Genomic DNA, 6,000 nt, shown 5'->3' with positions numbered 1-6,000 from the left:
GTTAATCAATTAAATTTAAATCAGATTAAAAAATCTATTCAATTGCAACTGATTTCGATTGAATTGATTTTAATTGCAATTAGATTAATTTTATTAGTTGTTCTAAGAAACAATTGAAACTAACAATTAAAACCGAAACTATCAAGTAAAAGTGTCATCACGAATATGGGTTAGGGGATGGGTTTGGGGTGTGTTAGGGGGTCGGTTAGGGGGCCGATTGAGGGTCGGTTAGGGGTCAGTTGGGGGTCGGTTAGGAGGTTAGTTAAGGGGTCGGTTAGGGAGTCGGTTAGGGGAGCTGGGGGTGGTTCGGGGGTCGTTTAGGGGGTAGGTTAGGGGGCCGGTTGAGGGGTCGTTTAGGGTGTCGGCTGGGAGGTCAGATAGGGGGTAGGTTAGGGTGCGGTTAGGTGTCGGTAGGGGGTCGGTTAGGGTCCGGTTGGGGGGTCGGTTGGGGACCGGTTAAGTGGTCGGTTGGGGTTCGGTTAGGGGGTCGATTAGGGAACGGATAGTGGTCGGTTGGGGGGTCCAAACCGACACCTTAACCGACCCCCTACCGACACCTAACCGACCTCCAACCGGACCCCCTAATCGAGCCCCTATCTGAGCCCCCAACCTTCGTGGTGGTATTATATGTGAAGAACTACATACAAAAAATATATGTAATTAGATTGAAGTCGTTGTAAATGACGAAGTAAATGCAAGTGATCAATCACTTTTTTGCAAAGAGCATCTATTATATGTATGTATGTGTATATGTGTGTGTGTGAGTGCGTGTGTGTGCGTGCGTACGTGCGTGCGTGCGTGCGTGCTTGCCTGCGTGCGTGCGCGCCTGCGTGCGTGCGTGCGTGCGTCCGTTTGTGTAAAGCGGAACGTTCAAAAAATGAAGTATGAAATTATTTGATTTTTAATTCGGGACTTAATCACGTATAAACATATTTTATTTACCTCGACTTTTCGGACATATTGCAACGTCCATGGTCTCGCAAGGACTGAAGAGGCGGGTGTCAGCATCTTCTAGTTGTGCGAGTTTTTCTAACTACCCGCACTTTATCTTCATTACTTATTTGTGCACTAGGGTTCTCACTACACCGACACACAACACTCACGACATCTTAAATACTCGTATTCAATGCAGTAGAAGCACATTTGCAGGTGGCAACAGTGCATGGTATTGTCAAAGACGTCAAAGTCATCTTTTCGCGGTTATAACTTAGAGTAGCAGGGTTCTAGGGTTATAGCCGCCATTTTGCGGTTGGTTTAAATTGCACATTTGCATCCTTTATAGGCCGAGTAGATAGGGATAACGCATCGCGTGAGCGACTAATTTGTGTTGTGAACATGTTATGAATGGCATTTACACGTATATACAGTATTCGACATGTCTATACATGTCCTATGAATATTAATAATAATTATACGTACTTCGTGCTCTGAAGTATGGTTGTATTGGTTTAACAGTTTTTTTCTGGTAAAACTGAATATTTAAAACTTCTTTTTCAAGATATGTATTGTGGAAGGAAATCCTTTGAAGGAAATTGTTGGTTTCCACATGTCGCGATAAGTATACTAATAAAGTATTTTGTAATTTGTATTTGTATTTTGTATTTTAAATACACCCCATGAAAGTATTTTGTATTTTGTATTTCAAATACACCTCAAGAAAGTATTTGGTATTTTGTATTTTAAATACATTTAAGGAAGTATTTTGTAATTTGTATTTCAATTAAGATGTAGCATGTATTTTGCCCAGCCCTGCAAGTAGCTACAAATTGAGATCTATTTGCTAAATACGAAACGAAAGTACAAGTTATACCTCTGCAATATGGATGCTTCTTTTTTTTTTAACTAAATTAATAATTTCAATTCATCGTCCCTCAGCAACTTACCGCTAGATGGCAGTACATTGATTGAAATTTACTATAATATCAAAACGTAACTTGCAAGATTAGTTATTGATGGTATTGAACTTTCAAGGATATGCCAGCAGGGTAAAGTTTAAATTATATTAAGAATCCAGAATTTGTTAATTCTTTTTAAATTTGAAACTACAGTTAATTCTTACTCACACATAACTGCCTCCGTGGCCGAACGGTTACCATGCCGGACTGCCACGCAGAGGTCCCAGGTTCGATTCCCGGGCCGGGAGAAATATTTGTATGGCCTACATTTGTTTCTCTCGTGAGTTTGGGTGTAATTTGTGGTTGTCTAATTGTGTGTCCATGGCACCCGCGACACAGGGTTTCCCTAGTGCGGGGCTATGTTGATTGTGAGCGTTATTATTATTATTATTATTATTACACATTCATTAATCAATATTAAGATTTTTATAGTGTTTCATATGAAGATGTGTAAGTTTTGGCGACATCGGTTCTCATAGTGATCGAGGCTTAAGGCACTTCCATTGTTTTTTCTTCCGTGGTTTAAACATTTATTTTTATTGAACTTAATACCGTTCAGTAAAGCTCTTCTCCTCTCATCTCTTTTAACCTGTCATCATGTTCTCTTTCGGTTTTTCCCCAGATCAATAAATCGTTACTATAAACTTTTACGCCCTCCACTTTAAAGATATCATGCATTTCATTGTGAAATATTTCAGGCGCACAATTGATTCCAAACGGTATTGTTAGAAACCTAAATCTGCCCTCAGGTGTAGAAAATGTGCAGAGTTTTGAACGTTTTTCATCCAAACGTAACATACAAAATCCATTTTTCGCATCACATTTTGAAAAGAATTTAGCTCCTGCGAAATTACTTACAATCTCATCAAGAGTTGGCATCAATGACGCATTAGAACACCCACTCCCAGTTATCGTTGTTTACTAATTACCGTAAGGTTTTTCAGTAGTGTTTAGTAAGTTTAAAAAAACTTGCCTTTTCGTACGAGCGCAACAATATTACCGTAGTGTCCACACCACTGACCAATTTCAAATCTATATCCACACCATCTACACTAATCGTTTCTGTCCATTACTCTGTATACTCGGACGCATCAATGTTAATATTGTACAAAATAAGCTCACCACAACCGTCCCCGCTAACACCGCCTTCATCACCGAGCAGCTCAGTCGCGTGCGACTGTACGGATCGCACACGAAAGAATTTCGCAAAATGGCCTACCCGGTCACACCGATAACAAATCACTCCCGATGCCGGGCAACGGTCACTCTCATTATGCCTTAAGTCACATTTACTACACATATAATTTGAATAATCTTGCTGTGCCGCTTGCTGTGGAGGTGCGCGCCGCTCAAGTCCGCCGCGGCTGCCGCGCCAACGGCCTCGGAGCCTATCTGCCGTCCGCGTCCCGTCACGCCAAAACCGCTCCTAGGCGCCGGCGCTGACAGCGCCGTGTTACGCGCTGCAACCGGCCGCTTGTTGGCCCGGTCGCTCTGTCGTTCAGCACTAAATCACCGCTTCTTCTAAGCCTAGCGACGATTTAGCTAATAATTTTTCCCGCATTGGTACATCTTTTAGCAGCCCGAATGAGCCGAGTTAATATAAGACTATTTTTTAAACTGTCGAAACAGCAACTTTTGTTGTTTATTTTTAAAACTCCTAAGAATTTATCAAAATAAGGTCACACTGATATGTCTCAAAAATATATGCCTCTCGTAGTTGACATTTTACTGTGGATCACAACAGTCGTTAGATTTTTTGCACATTTCGTAATTGGATTTTTCTGCGTCGGTAATATCTAATTCCTCATAGATTTCTCGACCGTGTTTTCCTATGATATGCATGAATAGTGCACATTTCTCCTTGCTTGTAACAGAATCCTTGTCTGAGGCAACTAAAAAACATTCAAACGCCATTTTCCATTCTAGCCAGTTTGTCGTTATAACGTCCTCTTGTTGAAAAGGTGCCGGCTGCTGTGTACCACGCAGCATACACGCCGCCAGTACGAACACTTTTATCGGTCATTGTTACTTTAAATTAATTATGACACAAATAAGCGATTTAAGACCACACCCGACACCATGTAGTAATGTAAGGGTCATAATATTTATAAATTTATATAACATATTTATAAGTCTACTTACTACAATATGTCCACGTGTAACACGGAAAACAGCCGAGTCCATTCTTCCTGTTATCATTCTTAGGATACCATTGGTGCTCCTACGCAATCGCAACATGTGTGACGCACTTTTTTTGCGCATGATTGTCTAAAAATCATCCACACACGCATCCACAAACATGCCAGAGGCGCTGCAAAAGCGAGGAAGCCTCAACTGAGCCCTAAAGATGCTGTTGTATATTACGCGCAAGGCGTTGTAAGCTCGCTGTGTGTGAAGTTGGTCAACATTGCACCTGTATAAAAATCTGGCAGTAAGTTTAAAAAGAGTTACTTTTACATTTACCTTGCCAACTTGTTATCGTGCACCGATGACGCCCTATGCTCCCTGGCAATATCATCTTCATCTCTAGAATTTTCACTATTAATGTGTCCTAGGTACTTCATTTAAGGTGGCGGCGGGAGCTTTGTTAAATTGTACGCTCAAATTTAAGTATTTCAAAGTATCATCGATAATTAGAAAACGTATTTATGGATTCTGCCGTGGTGTCTGATTTTAGATCCCGGAGGGTTTTTACCCATTATTGGGCTTCGGACTGATTGATTACTTTGAAGTCGTTGAGTAGATTAAAGTTTATTAGTCTATGGTAGTTACTTATCTTTGATATTTCACAATTGAATCATGAACTAGTACTTAACCAAATTAAAAGCAAATAAAAACACTTAGTAGATACTAAATGTAAATATATCTTTAAATATTAGGCATATAATTAATAATAACACCAACCTAAAAATAAAGACTACATAATAGTACTAAGTAATAGTAGACTACACAGTACCATGACGATGACACTAAAAGGTGCTAAAAGTAAGAGAATTTTTACTGTCTTATGCGCATTTCCGTAAACCTTCTGGTTCTGGCCATTTGTAATGATCTGGGTCAGGTTGAGGGCCAGATAAGCTCATCCCATCTCGTGTGAGTAGGCGGTTACGTCCATACGCAGGTGCATGTTTGCTAAAGTAGCTATCCCTAATTCTCCATCCATATTCCCACGATGAACATTCATGGAAATAGTATTTTTTCTCTGGAGTCATCTTACTTCTAACTTTTAAGTAATAGTCGCGACCAAAACTCGGTACGCCTTTGTGAATGAGTTCGGTTTGCTGTGGATCAACTGGTCGCATAATAGGATCTATTGTGAAATCGTCGTCAGGTCGTTTCGAACTTGGATCATCTTTTGGATCACAGAGACCGACTCCAGAAATAGTGTGTCCCTTTTTCATTTCTGAAATACCAAGCACTCTATCGATGTCAGTTTTTGGTTTTATTCTCTTATTTCGTGTGGACGATATGTGATCTCTTGTGGTAGCTAGCATACCAATTGTCATTTCTTCTTTCAAAACATCAGTTACAAAGTAATTTTTGGGATCTTTATGGAATTCGGCAGCCTGCTGTATTTTTTTTCCGTAAATATTATTCCATCTCATTCGCAATCTATCTGCCTTTTCGTAACTTTCAGAGAGGAATTTAATAACCTCGGGTTTCGTTATATCTATCAGCGGCATTATGTAGTATGGATTACGTTCTATAGTAAAAAAATATCAACACAAACTACTTAAAAATAAGTAAGAAATTATATCAAAACGTTCTTCTTCTTCTTCTTCTTCTTCTTTTAAATGCTATGAGGTTTCTATAATTTTTTTTTTTTTAATTTTGGCACGGAGAAATGGTAAAACATTTAGGCTAAGACCTCACGGAGCGGTTTCCACCCGCGCCCGCCGCGGGACATCCGTTTTATTTAAATACTTACGACACCGTAGGTTTGTGCGGTCACGTAGCTGAACCGCCCGCAGAGTGCGCGGGAGTCATTCGCCAAGCGCGCGGGAGACCGCGTCTCGGACGGGTCTACTAGTTTCGCCACTTTGTAGTTTATTGGATTTAGACTAGACTGTAATACTTACGTACCTGGTTCAAATATTCTCAATGT

This window comes from Hyposmocoma kahamanoa, unplaced genomic scaffold (assembly GCF_003589595.1).
Source record: "Hyposmocoma kahamanoa isolate Upper Pololo Valley unplaced genomic scaffold, ASM358959v1 86, whole genome shotgun sequence".
Lineage (NCBI taxonomy): Eukaryota > Metazoa > Arthropoda > Insecta > Lepidoptera > Cosmopterigidae > Hyposmocoma > Hyposmocoma kahamanoa.
The sequence above is the reverse complement of the archived record's forward strand: the minus strand, read 5'-3'. Positions refer to the sequence as shown.